Source organism: Chlamydotis macqueenii, chromosome 2 (genome assembly GCF_036417535.1).
Source record: "Chlamydotis macqueenii isolate bChlMac1 chromosome 2, bChlMac1.mat, whole genome shotgun sequence".
In the NCBI taxonomy this organism is placed as follows: domain Eukaryota; kingdom Metazoa; phylum Chordata; class Aves; order Otidiformes; family Otididae; genus Chlamydotis; species Chlamydotis macqueenii.
In genome coordinates, this window is record NC_141557.1 from 135,982,666 (window position 1) to 136,000,935 (window position 18,270).

Sequence of the window (18,270 nt, forward strand, 5' to 3'; positions counted from 1 at the left end):
ATGATAAGAACCTGAAAAAAAAGCAACATGGTTGAAAACCATATATTGACCCTATTCATCAGTTTTTTACTACAGCTACCATTCCACATTTTGCTACTGTAGGATGGGCGGTTATCAGGGAATAAATTATATAGACCGCATCTCTCTCAGTGCTGAGGAATATTGCAAACAGAAAACAAACAAAATAGGTGAATCTGAAATGGCTTTTTTAGACAAAAGTTATACAAAATTCCTCTCTGCCACTTACAAAAAGAAAAGCAAACCACAGTCTGAAAAAAAAACGTGGCAGACAGCATCCAGCCTAACAAGACATAGAGGGGAACAGCCTTGGTAGGTATTCATATATAGATAAAAGCTCTTTAATCATAGAATCATAGAATCATAGAATGGTTAGGGTTGGAAGGGACCTTCAAAGGTCATCTAGTCCAACCCCCCTGCAAGGAGCAGGGACATCCCCAACTAGATCAGGTTGCTCAGAGCCTCATCCAGCCTGGCCTTGAACGTTTCCAGAGATGGGGCCTCCACCACCTTTCTGGGCAACCTGTTCCAGTGTTCTATAACTCGCATCGTAAAAAATTTTTTCCTAATTTCTAATCTAAATCTACCCCCCTCTATTTTAAAACCATTACCTCTCGTCCTATCGCAACAGGCCCTACTAAACAGCCTCTCCCCATCTTTCTTGTAGGCCCCCTGGAGGTACTGGAAGACTGCTATCAGGTCTCCCCGGAGCCTCCTCTTCTGCAGGCTGAACAGCCCCAACTCTCTCAGCCTGTCCTCATAGGAGAGGTGCTCCAGCCCTTTGATCATCTTCGTGGCCTTCCTCTGGACCTTCTCCAACTGGTCCATGTCCTTCTTGTGTTGGGGGCTCCAGAACTGGACACAGTACTCCAGGTGGGGTCTCACCAGGGCAGAGTAGAGGGGGAGAATCACCTCCCTCGACCTGCTGGCCACGCTTCTCTTGATGCAGCCCAGGATGCGGTTGGCCTTCTGGGCCGCAAGGGCGCATTGCCTGCTCATGTTAAGCTTCTCATCCACCAGCACTCCCAAGTCACTCTCCTCAGGGCTGCTCTCAATCCATTCCCCGCCCAGCCTGTATTTGTGCCTGGGATTGCCATGACCCATGTGCAGGACCTTGCACTTGGCCTGGTTGAACTCAAGTTGTTTGTGCTGTTGAGGTTATGATGGTACTATCTCATAATTTAGAGGGTTTTGTTGTCTGCTTGCAAGTTATTATGATGTCCTTTTCCTGCAAAAAGGCACTGACTGATTCAAGTGGATCCCTATGCATGGAGTGGTGATATGGGGACAACTGAGCTTGCTCTGAGCAGGGAAACTACCAGATGACTGTAGAATAAAGATTGAGGTCTCTGCAAGGAAACAGCCTGAGGAACAGCAGAAGCTGAAAGACCACTGGAGAAAATTAGGAAGCAAATATAGCCAGGCCTTGGGGGTGTGGGTCCCTTCCTAGTGATCAGGGTGCAGGAGTGCATTTGCAGGAGCGCAGACGTGTGCAGAGGCGTGCATGATCAGAATGAAAGGACTGAATAGCAAGAATAGCATTAAGCAGGAAGATAAGCAGTTGTTAATAAAGCACCTTCTCTGTTAGTATTTCCATTCTGTTTTACCCAGTTACTTTGAGATTAATTTTAATGATAAAATTTACATATTCTTATTTAAATTTTATTTAGACCTTCCTTTTGAATTTAAAACCTTTTGAGTCTTCGTGTAGCTAGAAAGTTCAGTTTTCTCCTCAAAGATATGACTGACTTGGAATGTCTCTTTTCTTATGTCTCTTTCTGCTTAGCAATTAAAACACACTTTACTAATGATCATCTGGCACTTCCTTCTCCTCTTTCAAATGTTCTTTTCATTTGCTCAGCCTACGCTGGCTGTTCTTTACAGTCTCCTCAATATGAGTGTAAATATCAAATCTCAGTAAATAATAGGCCTAACTGAATAATGTTTTGATAATATTTTATCACTAAGAGTACTGGATTCAGTTGTTCACCCCATTGCCAGTGCCATAATGTAACACTGGAGAAATGAATAGGGGAAATAGATGTTTGTAAAAATCCTTATAAATCTTAAAAAAAAAAATAATTAATTTCACATAAAGAATAATAACCAAATTATAATTGCTTTAGATTTATTCCTATTTTCTTAATCGTTAAAACATTCAGTTCAGGAGAAGAACATACTTAACAGATAGGCTATTAAGCATGTTTGACAAGCTAGAGGAACGTTTAAGCCTCTTACGGAATTTGAAAAGAATGCCTGGGAACTCAGCTCAGTTGTTGGTGAAGATCCATACGACAGTCAAGATGTACTTCCAGGTACTTTCATCACTCCACTTTCAAAAGATTGTGCTCCTCTGACGTAATGAATTTTCTTATTCATTGGATATCACAGTAGAAATACCAATCAGGCAAAATAAGTTGAACCTTGAAGTGACCAGCACCTCTGACATTTTGATTAGTTTTACTGTGATGTCTCTTCTGATATTTTTAATTATAGCAAGTTAATTAAGTGAAGTAATTAGTTCAAAAATGACTACCTGAAAACTGGTACTTCATGTGTAGCTAAGATCTATTAAAATGCACTGGAATAGTTTATGTTTCTTGCTGCAGTTTGCAGTAACAATAGTTAACATTCTTCAAGTAATTTTTTTTTTTATTTTTTTATTTCCTCTCTGCCTTTTGGTTCTGTGCTATTTACCCTCTTTATGTCTATTGGTAGTGTGCTAGTAAGTGCTTCAAACTTTTTGCAGTACCCTTGGCAATGGATATGCTTTTTTAGCCACTTCAATTAGTATAGACTCTTTACAATTGTAGTTCAAATAAAATATCAAAAGATCCTGAAGAACTCTTACTAAGGTTCAGAAATAAGTAAAGTAACAATATACCTAAAGAAAGAAATTTGGAGTTTGTTTTTGTTGATTCTTTTTTCACATAAAGTTCAGAAACGATACTTTCAAGGTGCTTGATTAAACAGATAGCTACTTGTCAGTCTGGAAATAGAGCCAAGAAAGAAAGAAAGTTTAAAATTGCTCAATAGAGAGAAAATCCATTATTTTCTTAATAGCAAACCTAGGATTGATTAAATCTGCTAGACTAACAGTCCTGGAAGTGAATGTCCTCCATTAATCCTATCTCCCTTCTGAGCCTGAAGAGCCCATCAGCCACTCTGTAGTTAGGGCTTAACACCGTCAGTCCCACTGGGTATGTGACAGGATATGTGTCAGCTCCAGTGGTGTACAATACGGTCAGGACTGCATTTATTTTATCTTTAGTCCTCAGTCTGATGACAACACTCTCATACAAACTCCTTAGAAGGGGAGGACGTAGGAGGAAGCTAATGAAGTTTGATGATTTCCACTGACTGTCAGCAGTATGCTGTGTGCAGGAGCTCAATCTGTCTGTCCCTCTGTTTTCAGCTCCTCCCTTTTTTCACTTTTGTTTGCTACTGTCCTTACGTGATTCTTTCTCCCCATGCACTGAATATCCAGTGCTTATTAGGCATCATCTAGTGTTCTTATAAATTTGTTATTGCAGCAGAGGCATGGCTCTTTATCCAGCCCAAATTCAGGTTTCCTGCCAGCACTGTGCAGTACAGCATCACGCACAGTAACAGAAACTTCAGATGCATTGAACTGAAAGTGATGCGACTGAGTAAGGACAGCTATCTCACTTGCAATCTGCTGTGTGAACTTGCCTGCTCACTTGCATCTAACTTGAGAATCAGTACCCTTGGGTCTTGCACTGTAAACTTATTTTGATTGAGCCTTGAGTTGGCTGCTGCCATAAAATATGTCTGCAGAAGTGATGCTTTGTTTGTCCCCCAAAACAGAACCAAAGGCTGCAGTTTGAAAGGTGAAAGCTTGTGTCTCTATAAAAGGCCTTGCTAGCATATCATCTTAGGTTTAAATTAATTACTATTAGAGAACATGAGGCATAGTCCTCTTAGATAAAAAAATGTGTGCAGTGAAAGGTGAAAGACCATCTGGAGCTTAGATTGAGTGATATTAAAAGACTGATTAATGGTGTAGTGTTTGAAACTCAATAAGACAATCTCAAGCCAAGCCATTAGGCAAATGTAATCCATTACATGAACAGACATTCCAGTGCTTCAGGGAGACCTTTGTCTTTCCCATTTCTCTCCATCTAGCTCTTTTAATTTGTGTTTTGTGGCTGTCTATCTTCAGCTTAAAATTGCGGTGTTGTCCATTCCAAATGTTATCCTCTCGGCTCCTTACTCTCATTACATAAACTTTAGTAACTGTCTCTCCTAGCTACTTTTGAACAGGTCTCCAGGCTGAAGTACACGATCTCATTCTAATCCCTTCTAGAGGAACACAAGAAAAATAGGAGCCACTGAAAAAATAAGAAGGAAAAAACCCACGCTAAACTAAACAATTCAACAAGCAAACCAATGAAACTGCCTTCTAAAATCCTACTGTCTCTATACTGATACTCTATTAACATCAGAGTATTTTGGATTGTTTTCAAGCGGCAGTCAAAAGAATGGAAAAAAAAAATGTCTAGTGGTTATGGGCTCTTAATTAATTATGCAACAGAAATTTTTGCAGAACTGAGGGCATCATCAAGAAATTAACAACTGATGTGGCTGTTCTGCTCTGCTGTACTTCTTAATATTCATTAATGGCCGTTTTCAAAACTATAAAGCTGTAGAGGAAAATCTGTAGTAAAGGAAAAAATGTAACAGAGTGAAAGGGATAGCTGTAGAAACAAAACAAAAAAAATGGAAGAAAGAAAAGAACAGTAAAAAAAAGTGGAAAAGATTTGTAAAAACATTAAGTATCGAGGCAGAGAGAAAGAGAAATCTGTATTTAAAAAGAAGGAGGAAAACAAACGCATTGTTAAATGCAGTTATTTCTTTGGAATGTTAAAACACTGAATGATGCCTTTTTGTAAGAGAAGGAAGTTGTGGGATTTAGATCAAAGACAAATTCTCTCTACGTAAATATTTGACTTATTTTTATTGACAGGGAATTATTACATATTAAATATGCAACGCAGTATTGAACAATGTATTTATATAAGTAGCCCAGTTTAAACAAAAACATAGGGTTTTTTGTCAGTAGTGTAATTCAGTACTGTGTGTTACATCAGATACATTACGCAGCGACTAGCTCAGCCTCCTGGCCAGATAACATGCTTATTTGTGTTAGAACCCATGGCATCCCCTTCAAGCTGCATGTTCAGTAATGTCTAGTCAAATCGCACTGTGCTCATTATTTTTTTTTTTTTACCTACATTCAAATTAGTACAACTTTGTTATCCAATCCTTCATACATGACATAGAAAGAATTAATCTCAGAATCACTTACCTGCCACAGATCAGCTGGTAAATACAGGCAGGCCTAGTCTGTGATCATATTTACACAGATTAAAATCTGGAGAAAATAAGTTAAGTAGGTGCAGTTACCATGTATGTAAATAAATGCGGATCTAGACTCAAATAATTGAAATCAGAAGATGTTTCATAATAAACAAAAGGAATGAAATGTGTTTCTATACAAAGCCAAGCTTAATATTCTTTGATAGTTTGGCTTAAATAATACCTATAGCTTAGACAGGATCAGCTCACGCTGGTGAATTTCAGCCAAGAAGCATGCATTCCCCTTGAGGAATTTCAGTGAATCATTTTTTTTTGCAAGGGAACTATATACTCAGGATCAAACCCTACTTTCCTGAAAATCAATGAAATTTTTGTTTCAAACATCAGTGGGAGTAGAATGAGACCAGAGATAGTATCCATGTATTTTTTGTCCCAGGTTTACATTAAGTTAATTTCTATTTCTATATATGAGTTCAACTGTGTAGCTGCAGTTATCTGTGAGGAACCAGCTGGAAATAAAATCTCCTTTGGGATCTTCATTAGATAAATTAAAAAACTCCAACACATAAGAGCAGTATGAATTCAGTAGAGGAACATGCACTACCTTTCACAACCTGTTTGGCAACAGATGTCATGCTCAATCCGCTTTCTTTCTCTCATTTGATATACAACTGTGACAGCCATATTTATTAAATCTATGTATTTTGTGCTAGTGAGTATAGATGTTATTTATTTACTTTTAATAAAACTGACTGTCTTGATCTGTTTTTAACCTTGGCAGTATCTACAGATACTCTTTCCTATATATTATCTTAATTTGGGCTGTTTTTCAAAGGTGTCTAAAATACGGAGAAGCACTTTTTACACTTAACTGCTGTGATAGTAAATTTGGAATGTGCATTATGAAATTACTGCCACGTACATGTAATTGAAAAAAATAAAACTAAATGCTAGCTTTGAAATGTGGCAAAACAGTTATCTTTTGCCACATATATACACATAAATCTACCCACATTTCTGTCATACATTTGACAGTTACTATATTTTTATATTTATTTATTGGAACTATATTTGTGATAAATATTCCACCCATAAAGAAATATTCCATTGAGGTAATAATTGTGCTAATAGAGTACAATATGCACTGTACAATTTACAGTGTGCATTCACTTAAGGCTATTGATTTTTTTAAGTAATTCATATACTTTCCTAACATTCTGGATAAGAACCATTTCAAATACCTTCTCTAAAATACAAAATCTTGCATGTTTTAACATATAAGACCTTAGATAAGCCTGGATGCTTCCATTTCCAATAACAGTGTGGGAATTCCTGAAGATTTGGTGGAAATTGAAGTGTGGTGGTATTGGACAAGGAGGTGGTCATTGAATCTTGGCTTTTTTTTCTTTCAGGTGACAATGAGAGATAGAAGACTATGTCCTCTGAATGTGGATTTCTCTCCAATCATCAACACTCTGGAAAAAATCTATGCTAATTTTTCTTTCTATTGCTCATCTTATAGCCATGTTTTCTATATTGCTTTTATAATTAGTTACTGCAGATCTCACCAGTGTGTTTCTTCCAACCTTCTGCATTATTAACATCACAATAATCTCAGATACTTATAAAGGCTCAGTTTTCATTAACTGTGGAAATTTATCTGCCACCTTTCCATAGCAAAGTTTCTAATGTATAAGATATGCTACTTTTGCAACAGATTATTAGTAGCATTTGTGAAAAACTACAGGAAAAAAAAATGCACACATTATTTGATCAGCAACATCACTGAAAAGTACTGCAGTCTGACATTAGTGTCTGTACTGGAAACAAAATACTGAATGCACTTGTATTTCAATCGAGTTCTCTATCTGGCTTAAGAATTTTAAAGGAAAATGTCCTTGCATGATCAAATGTCATTGACATTACCAAATCAGCATAAAAATTTACAATTACATATTTTATTGTAATTAGTCTAGTATCAGCAATTCTGCAGGATAAAAGCTTGCCTGTTTCATGGATCTTTCCTTATTCCAGGAGGTCAGGATTTATCAAATATTCTCTAGTTCCCAGCTCACATATTTTAAAGTCTTTCCTTCTCTGTGTTTCTTTCTGACAGAAAAGGAAGAAATGCGACAGAAGAGTTAATCCATTAATGAGTCATATGTGACAGACGAGTATTAAAGCCAAGAATAAATTATAATAATTGTATAAACGCTACATCCTTAAAAGCCGAGACAATTAACATGCAAAACATGGTAACCTCCTGCCAAGACAATTAACATGCAAAATCATGGTCATTAAGGCCAGTACCAAGGGTAGATGCTATTGGAGAGAGGGATTCTTGCTTACAGTGTAAAAATATGAAGGTAAAATAAGAAAATGGAAAATTTGTTATTGTTTTTTGAGCAGAGACTACCAGGCTAAGAATAAGCAATAGGAGGGCATAATGGGTGATACTGGGTAATACTTATGCCCTGTTTGAACAGGAAATGTTGTTGGTGTTAAAAAATTAGTTGCTAACCCAAAAGTATTACAGGATTTGAGACAGAGGAGAGGAAAATAACATGCTAGCTGTCTGAAAGGAAGAAGAATATTCCTCTGACAGACTGGCTAGACAAAAGGGTCAAAGAAATGAAAAGGAGTCTAAATCACACGATGATGTAACATGTCTGTTTTTTTCAGGCTTAAATTTCTCTAAGTACTGTACATGCTATATTATGCAAATTGTCTCTTATTTGAATATGATTAAATCTATTAATAAATCCTGGTTTTAATTAGACCACTTGAATCATTGTATTTCTCAGGGAATATTACACAGACTGTTCCAATGAAATGAAGGAACATTTAAAGGATTTTTAGGATGATATCATGAAGGGAAAGCATCTGTAACTATGTGGCATTCTCAGCAGAAGGGACTCAGAAGTTATCTCCTGGAAGGCGAGAAGTTAAAGCCAAATGCCAAATGCTACATGTAGAGTTTCCTAAGTTTATCAGGTTAAAAGGACAAGACACTGGCTGTCAGATGCTAGGGAGTATTTTCTCCCTTATTTTTTATATTTTCCCCCTTACCTGCTTTGATAAGTATGGGAGAAAGGTGGTAAATGAACAAATATGTAAAGCAGGACCAAAAATGGAAGAATGATGGAATGCAAAGGAACAGCAAAACAAGTAACATAAAAAATCAACAGTGAAGAAAAAAGGGACATGTACAGAAGGACAGGAAGCAAAACTGAAGATGAGGCAATCAAAATATGGCATGACGTTACAACTACTTGAATGATAATGCAATCCATTATTTTATTAAAGTGAGCTTCCTTGCTTGTTTTGCTACAAAGTCCTCTGAAGTAAAAATTGTCTTGTTGAGGCAATAGAATGTTCTGTACCCTGAAGAAAGTGGCTCCAGAGTACACGGAATCCAGGTTCACTGACCTGTTGAGTCCGTACCAGCTCTGCACTGATGAGACACGATGTTCTTCCCTTTCAGTATTTGTCTTAACTGTTCCCCTGCCTGCAGAGTTCATCATGTGTACATAACGTATAGTTCCCACTAGGATAGTCCATGTATTGCAGAAAAGCAGTTTTTCCATTAATGTTAAGGGCAAAAAGTACAAATCTTGTCAGGTCTCATGCATGACACAAGTCTCTATGAGTAGCTAGAAGCCTCTGCTTCAGCAGAACTTTATCAGATAGCTATCTTCTGACCATTTTCATTATTATTGCTGATTGCCAGGTTGCCCCTTGAGGAAAAATACCAAAATGAGTATGAATTGCATCTGTTTCAAAGCACCTGTTTCTCTCTTGAAGTTATGGTTAACAAAGAAACACTGGTTCTGTGGAGAGGAAGGCAATCTCTGTCTCACCAGTGGTGCACAAGAAATTCTCACCAGCATGCCTTATTTGTCATAAGCACATGTAGAGGAACCTGTTTACACCTCTCCCTAGCATTCTTCACTCTCTTGATTGTCACTCAAATTAATATGAGTGCTTTTTCAAGCTATTGGAATAATTGATCAGAGCAAAATACAATCTTCTTCTCTAAAATATTGAACAAACTTCAATTTCATGATCCCTGCATAGACTATTTTTAGATAGTTTTCAGGAATTACTTTTTTCCTCTCTGCACATGCTTTACAATCTAACTTCTATGATCTTCACAGACACTGTAAATTGCCTGCTTCTAAAGAGATTTCCTTACTGTTTTCTGGTTGTACTTCTGTTTCGTTCCTCTGTCCTTACTGTACTTCTAATTCTTTTCCAGGACTTGAATGTCATTAACAGGTTTTTTATTCCCTTTTTCCAGATCATTAAAAAAGGCACTAAGAAAGTCTTAATCTAAGGTGAGGCATTCCTTCCAACTCAGTACTTCCCTCTTTAACAGTACTCTTTGTTTATGATCTTCTACACAGCTTTTAATAAGTATAACAATGTTTCTATGATTCAAAAGTGATTTGAATTAATTTTCCAGGTAAGATTTCATTATTCACTTCATCAAATGCTTTACTACAGTATTTCACATGCAGTGCTTTATTTAATCTACTGATTTTGTAATTCTATTTTAAAAAGCTGTCATGTTATAGGAGTAAAATATTGTCTACTTCCTTAATAGGTGTAAAATGCTTTTTAATACAACAAAACTGCTGCATAACAAGACTAGTCGTGCTTGCCTTCAGCAAGTTGTGAGGCTGGCTCAGTGACAGAAAAAAAAAATAAAATAAAAAGAAAAAGAAAAAAAATAATATACCAAAGCGAATAAGAAGCATTTGAGCTAGGAAAAAAGAGTATCTATACTAATATCTACTTATGACAGTAGCCAAAAATCAACTGTATTTACCAAATATGTCCCCTTTCCTCTGCCTTCTCCCTCTCTGGCTTCATGCTTGAAGTAATATGTGGTTTAATGAGTTCCCATATCAAATATTGACAGACATTACTTTTATGATTTTAACAAACTTCTGCAGCATTAAATTTCACAGTAAATCAGTTTGGTATTGTGCAAGTACCAGTACTGGGTATTACTTGTGGCAGTACTTCTTCCAGAATTTGATCACTTCATTTCTGTTTCCACATTTTATATTGTAAGAAGCAGTGAACAGACTTTCACTGATGGCCTTCTCCAGGTAAGTCATCATTTATATCCATACACCATACCTCCCCTAAGTTATTGTTTCTCCAGGATGTAGACTCACATATTTTTAATCTCTTCTTGTGAGAAAGCTATTCCATACCTCTAATCACCTCCACTTCATCCAGTTCTGCTTCATCTGGAATTGGCAGCTGCACATACAATTCAAAGCACAGGGGCACCATGGGTTTAAATAGTCTCTATAGAGATGTTCCCTGTTTAATTCTCTGTGCACTTCTTAACATTCATTTTGTCTCTTTGACAGCTGGGAGCACTAAGCTTATGTGTTTTTTGCAGTCTATGGACTAATAAATTTATCCACAAAAAAATCCAAGATATCTTAGAATACTTCTTGAGTGATAACAGCTCATCTGAAAGCCATCATTTTGTCACTCTAAGGAGGGTTATTTTTCCACTTGTGGATCATTTACATTTACAGACAGTGAACTTCATCTTTCATTTTGGCTTGAGACAGATCCCGTATTTTCCTTACCATAAAACAAAGACACTCCTCTGCAGTGATTACTAGTTCAAAAAATTAATTTAACTTTTCTTCTACAAAATTCACGTCTTTGGTAAGTGTGAAAGGTAAAGATGTACATGACCAACACAGAAAGCAAGCACAAAGAGGAAAGAGTAAGGAAAAGGGAAAGGAAAAGCAGCAGGAAAAATGAACTGAAGGAGGCAGTAAAATGAGAAAGGAATTTAAAAATGAGGAAAAGGAACCCATAAAACCTGAAATTGCCCAGACTACTTGTATGAAAAACACAACCATTTCTATATCAATATTGGAAATCCATATTCTGCAGTTAGCTCAGATCCTTTGCCCTAGAAAACCACAGTGGAAGTTTTACATGCCCATTTGGATTTCCAGGTCTTGAATAAATAAGGTATTTTGCTAGTGGATATTAGTAGCAAATATTTCTTCATTTCCATGTTTTACATCTTCCTGATGATGGAAGCATCCTTGATAAAAAATCTACCTTCTGAAGTGTGACTTCTTTTTTTCCTGTTTGTATGGCAAGAGAATGCCTGGAGGTGGAGAGTTTCTCATGCAGATGGAGTTGAGTGTGCTGAGTCATTGTCCTTTGGTGAGTGACAGACTTTCTGGAAAAGGTTGAAGAAAGCTTTACTCTCTCTTCTGTACCCCAAGTACAGAATTAAAATATCTCTCCATCTTATTAAACTGCTTCTGATGTCATTTATGAATCTGAAATAAGTCTTTTGAATGAACTGAATTTAGTCAGTTTTAAATATATTGTACATGGAATTAGTTATGGCTAGGCCTCTTTTTCTGTGTTTCATTAATGGCTAAACTGCTTATATAAAGTTCAGTCTAAATATAACATCATTTTGTTCCGAATATGCCTTTTTAGAATGTTTACTTGGCATTTGCTAGATGAGCCCTCTAAATAATCTAATTCTAGGAAAAGCTTCATCAAAAGGTCATTTTCTAATGCTGAAAAAGTCACCATGATTTTCCTCTGAAATGATCTCCTTTTTCCTTCTCAGATTGCTGTTATAATGCCCCAGATCTGTTTTATACCCCTTGGGTCCTCTTCTGCTAGGAGTATTTGAATGCTAGAGGTGATATTTATCAGCAAAAACAAACTGGGGAACTGTAGCAGAGATGCCTCTTGTGACAACCGGGTTCAAATGGCTGAGACAACTCCAGTGCAGCACAGAGAGCGACTTGCTCCTGAGGCATTACTGACGCACAGGAACAGATGGAGCCATTCAACGGACAGAAAAATGTACAGTCAGTGACCTGCAGCCATTCATTTATTTCCCACCTACACAACTCTGACTTCTCTGAGTTGCATAGAGGCAGCAACACTATGTTCTAATAGACATACAGCTAATCCTCTGTACCACAATCAGATTCCTTGTATGATACTCCTGATTTACTACTCTAATAAGCCTTCTCTTTCCCTATCCCTATCCTTTCAGTGCTTCTTCCATGGATTTTTCTTGGACCTTTATGCAAGGGCTTACTTATACAGCTAATATTTTGTAAGCTAGCATTGTCACAAATCTTATGTCTTCAATTCAGCTACAATATTTTTCTTCTCTCTATTTCCTCCAGTTTCCTTATTCCTCTTTTCTCCCTTGCTTCATATGAGCATTTTCTCATTCAGGGTTACTTAATAACCAGTGCAGAATCTCAGTGGTGCCCCCATCTTCTTAAGTGATACTAGAGCAAAAAAAAAATCGACAAGGAAGAGCACAATTGAAGAAGAAATTGCACAGTGAGGACTCACAGTCATCTTTATTATAGTAGCAAGTTTCGGGTATTTTTATTACAATGTTATTTTTATGTATGATTTTGCAGATCTAATTTACCTGAGATAAGCCCGTGGCTGAAGTGGTGAGGGATATTATTCAAAACTCTCAGATGGATGGAGTATACAGGACATTAGAACCATACAATAGGACAGATCATTCTTTCAAAGTGCCTGTTAAATAAATAGCCAATTGTTAGACAGAGGGAAATAGAAAAGAACGGACCTTGTGTAAGTAAAAAATAATGTTTTGGATTTTTATTTCTATATTAACTAAATTATCCTAAAGCCAAGTTTACCAGTCCTATTACTCTCCTTGATCTTCCACCATCCTCATATATTCTGATCCTTTCACTTAATTATCTCCCTTTTCTCCATCAGTTAATTTAGAGGTATTGACGTTTCTCTTTGAAATATACAGAGATGAGACTGCTATCATAATGTTAGCTGAATTTTATTTTTAAAAGTCCAGACAAAATAAAAAGCTCAGCCCAACAAAACAAGAACATTTTAATCAAGCAGTCTCATGCTATAGACAGCTTCTGCTATGATAATTTGAAAGAAACAGCTTGCATACTGTATTTTTAAGTACATGTTGATTTTCAAAATCTTTAGAGAGACAATAATAAAAGATTTTACTGTCAAACTGTAGACAATTTCATCTGAACATGGCTTGATAATTTAGTGTGTTTATGACAAACCTCTTATTTGGTTAAGCGATTTCTGTCTTTCTTAATAGATCTATGTTTTGAAAAAATCTAATGCAAAATACGAGCTCTTAAGTCTCCAAGAAGCATTCTGAAACAAAACCCTTTAATGTTCTTAGGCATTAATGCTAGTTTTGCTGAAGTATAATAGATAAAGTCATTTTAGTTTCTTATTTATCCCTCCAGAGTATAAACATATCATCTGTTTCAGATCATATCCTCTTCATTCAGAAAGCATTATTTAGCCCTTGTTTCCAAAGTGAAAAGATCTAACATAGCATAATCTCATTTGAATTAACATCAGCAGTTCCAAATACTTCATTATTTTTCACATAGCTATGAAGACTTGCAATAGCAGTGATCTCAACTTGAAAATCTCAGCTTTTTTGGGGGGTTAAGATCATAATAACACACACAGTAGAAGAACATGGAACCAGCCAAGGTGAAAGTACATAATATCATCACAGTGGCTGTGAATCATAGCTACAAAAACCAGCTCAGCAGGACTGACACCTCCAATATTAATGTTGTATGAAAATGCACATCCTGTATATTATCTTTCCATTTGGTCTGCACTTATGTAAATACATTACACGAGTCCAAAGTTCTTAATTTGTTACAGGATACTCAGTTTTTGCATTTCTTTGTTTTGCCAATTTACTAAGGAAAAAGTTTTGGATTTTCCAAAAAGACTAGGACAAGAAGGATATGTTTGAATTCATTCGTTTGCAGTGGAAATTAACTCCATTTTCTCTACTTGAGATAGAAGTAAAAGTACAATAGGACATTTAGGAAGGAAAAAGAAAAGAATTTTAAATACTACTAGTGAAGCTTTTGTATTGATGGACTCTGTTTACAGCATGAATGAGTATTTCATTAACATCTTGTCCTCAGGGCAAAATTTAAGGTTGACCAGACTAACAAGAGCTACCCACATGCATCTAAGCAATCAAACAATATGGATTTGTCAGGAATAAGTTGTTTCAAAACAATTAAATATCCTTGTCTGACAGGTAACAGATGTCTTGAATTGAAGAGAAATGGCAGATGCCATGCACCTTGACTTAAGGAAAGCTTCAAATACTACGCTTATGAAATTAAGCAAACATACTGGACATTAAACTACTACTGTTGGCTGAAAAGCCATTCTCAGAGTAGCTAGTAATGGTTTACTGACAAAACAGAGAAATGTATTGACTGGAATTCTGCAGGGATCTAGCCAAAGTCTGGTGCTGTTAGAATTTCTGTAAGCAATCTGGCTGATGGAACAGAGTACATTCTTATTGAATGTGCACATGTCAGGCAGAACTGCAAGTGTACTGGAGGATAGGAATGAGTTCAAAATGATTTTGACAAGTGGACGTACGATCTGTAAAAAAGGATACTGTTCAATAAAAGAAACAGCACTTAGGCAGGAATCATCAGGACAATACAGTATCAGGAACAAAAAAAGATAACAGGTGATCACAGTCTAAGCTTTTTTTTTTTTTCAGTCTGAATTTGAGCCAACAATAGCTTGATATTGTGGAAAATGCAAATACAATAAAATACATAGTGTTACGTAATATACATTATGTGTTCCTAGGAAACATAAGGAGGAGTTCATGCTGCCAAACAGATGAAGTAATACTTTTCTTTCTGCTCAGCATTTTTAAGTCCTCAGATACACTACTTCTTCAGTTTGGGGCATAATATCACAAATAAGAGATATCAGTCAGAAGGCAGCAAGAATGTTCTATGTCTGGAAAATATGGGGAAAACTTTTTGAAAAATGTAAATATTTAGCCTAGAGAAATACCAGGGAAGAGCGTGATTCCTTTTCTCAAGGATGCAAAAAGGCTGCTGCAAAGAAAAGGAAATCTATTCTCTATGTCTGTAGTATGTGATAAGGGAATGGACTATGAGCAGAGTTCCATGTCAAAAAAGATTCAGTTTAGATATTGCAGAAAATTTCACAGCAAGTGTGGAGAAGTACTGAAAGAGGCTGCTTAGGGGAAGCTACAAACATTAATGGTGTAATTAAGATCAGGCTAGAAGAACAGTTTTTATTATGAGGGTGTGGGTATGGTCTGGAAGACTTCTGGGGATTTTCTTCCTCCTCAAGAACTTTATCATAGTCTTGTAAAAATATCCATTTCTTCAGCTTTTGAATAATAGCAAGGAATACTAACCAAATTGTCGTGGTTTTGTTAGTGAGGGGGGGCCTAAGGTGGTAGCTTCTGTAGGAAACTGCTAGAAGTCGCTCCCCTTTGTTCAGTGGACTTGGCCAGGCCTAGGGCGGACCCACTGCTGGCCAAGGCCGAGCCGATTGGTAGCAGAATGTCCCATGATAACGCCCCTGCGATAACGTATTTAAGAAGGGGAAAACAGAAAAAAAAAAAAAAAAAGAGAGAAGAGAAGATGTGAAGAAGCTGAGTGGGGGCAGAGGCGCAGAGGGGGAGGCGCAGGCCTCATGGGCCTTGCAGGCCTCACCCTCTGGCCTCTCGCCATGCAGCCGACTGGGCCCGACTCGGTCCAGCCTGGCTGCAAGAAGTGGAGAGGAGATGAGAAGTGAATAAGATGTAAAAAAGATCCTGAGAGACATCTGCCAGCCTGTTGTGAGGAACGGCTGCAGACACCAAGGTCAGTGAAGAAGGAGGGGGAGGAGTAATGTGGCTCCTGGCCAAGATTCCCCTGCAGCCTGTGGTGACGACCATGGTGGAGTAGGTTGTCCCCCTGCAGGCCATGGAGGTCCATGGAGGAGCAGAGATCCACTTGGAGCCCGTGAAGGACCCCGTACTGGGGGGAGGTGGATGCCTGAAGGCGGCTGTGGCCCCTGGAGGGCCCGCTGGGACAGCTGTTCTAGAGGGACTGCACCCCGTGGAAGAGATGACCCATGCCGGAGCAGTTCCACGAAGGACTGTGGCGTAGGGGTGGGACCCCACGCTGGAGCAGAGGAGGAATGTGAGGAGTTCTTCCCCCAACCATGAAGCAGCGGCGTGAAACAACATGTGATGAACTGACCCCAACCCCCATTCCCTCTTCCCCCCTGTGCCACTCGGGAGGGGAAGGTAGTAGAGATAATGTTAAGCTTGGGAAGAGGGAGGGGTGGAGGGAGGTTATCTTGTTCTCTGTCTCATTATCCTGCTGTTTGTAGTAATAAAGAATAGTTTTCCCCAAGTCGAGTCTGTTTTGCCCGTGATGGTAACTTTAAGGATTTCTCCCTGTCCTTATCTCAAACCTCGAGCCGTTTTTCCTTATATTTTCTCTCCCTGTTCTCTCGGAGGGTGGGGGGAGTGAGAGAGAGACTGCGTAGTCTGGTCCTGATCGGGGCTGAACTACGACAGTAGTAGACAGTAGTAGACAGAGTTTTTTTCCTAATGGCATTTAGAAAAAGGAGCATTTTTTAAAATATGTAATTTGTTTTTGTTTTTCTTTACTGCATCTTTTTCTCATTTATCTTCTTCTTCATAACATTTTTTCTTTCCTTTTCCTGTTTGTCTCTTCATCTTTGTTTTTGTAAACCTGATTTCTTATGAGGGGAAAAATACTCTTGAATTTTATCATCTTTTCCCAAGTCTCACCCAGGAAGAGTATTCGTTTATTACATGAATAATTTGGGGGTGATTACTAGACCATTGGCATTATTGTGGCATATAAAGTGCACAAGCTTTAATATGAGATGTTTTCTGAAGTCTGCAGATTTTGCATTGCAGGTATTTTTCAATTTCTTGTACCAACTGCAATGTTGACTGGGCAAAAAAGTCCAAACAACCAACTAAAAAGAAACAATTTTTGAACCTTCCTGAAATGCATGATTTATGATATCATTGGCCTTTGGTGATCAAAATCTGTAAATCCAAATTATGCCAACAGTTTGAAAGTCATATAATTTTAAATGTAAATAGAAATGGTGTTTATTTGCCTTCTAATTTTTCAATATTTAAGCCACACAAGACTCAGAATTGGGAAATTAAGATTCTTAAATAATTTCAGGAATTGGAATTTTAAAAATGCAAACTGTATAGAGATCAATCTTGTCATGGAAACATAGTATCCAGGTATGGAGTAATTTTATTTGCTCACACTCAGAATAAGTAACTTAAAACACATGTGTAGGATATTTCACCTCCCCAGGTCATCTACCAAAACTCAAAATTTTGGATTATCTTTATTGTCTGGTAATTCTTCTTGCAATATTAATTCTTAATTTGAAATTCAGTGGGCCAGGTTACCATAAATATATGCCATCTGAAAATTTTTGGAGGAAAAATAGCTTATTTTTTTTTCTCCTAACTGTCAACTTAGAAGTTTAGAAAAGATCAGAATGCAATTCATCACAGTCATCTTGGAGAGAGATCCTGAGAAAAGCCAAACTCCTGCTTATAGTCAAGGAAAACTGCAGAAACAGAAGGCAGGTTATGATTCACATCAAGAAAAATAAGAATAATGATTTCTGCATGATACTTTTCAGGTAATTATTAGGGTAATTATTACTATCTTTTTCAATTAAGAGTTATTATTGTGCTCAAAAGTCGTAACAGAATTTGGCTGAAGCAGCTTTTCAAGTCCAAAGTTCCTTAGTGTCCGTATAGAGTACTGCTGTGTGCTGCTGTCCTGTGAGAGACTCGGCGTGACAGTCAGAAGTCACAGTTCATCACAGGAACATATCACACTGATGTCATCTGCTGGGCAGCAGGAGCCTATTCCAGCATTAGGACTTCCTTGGGGACAGGAAAGGAGCCAACTACAACACTTTTGCTGACAGCAATCCAAGCATTATTTTACTCTTCCATCTGTTTCTCTCTCATTTCTGTTCCAT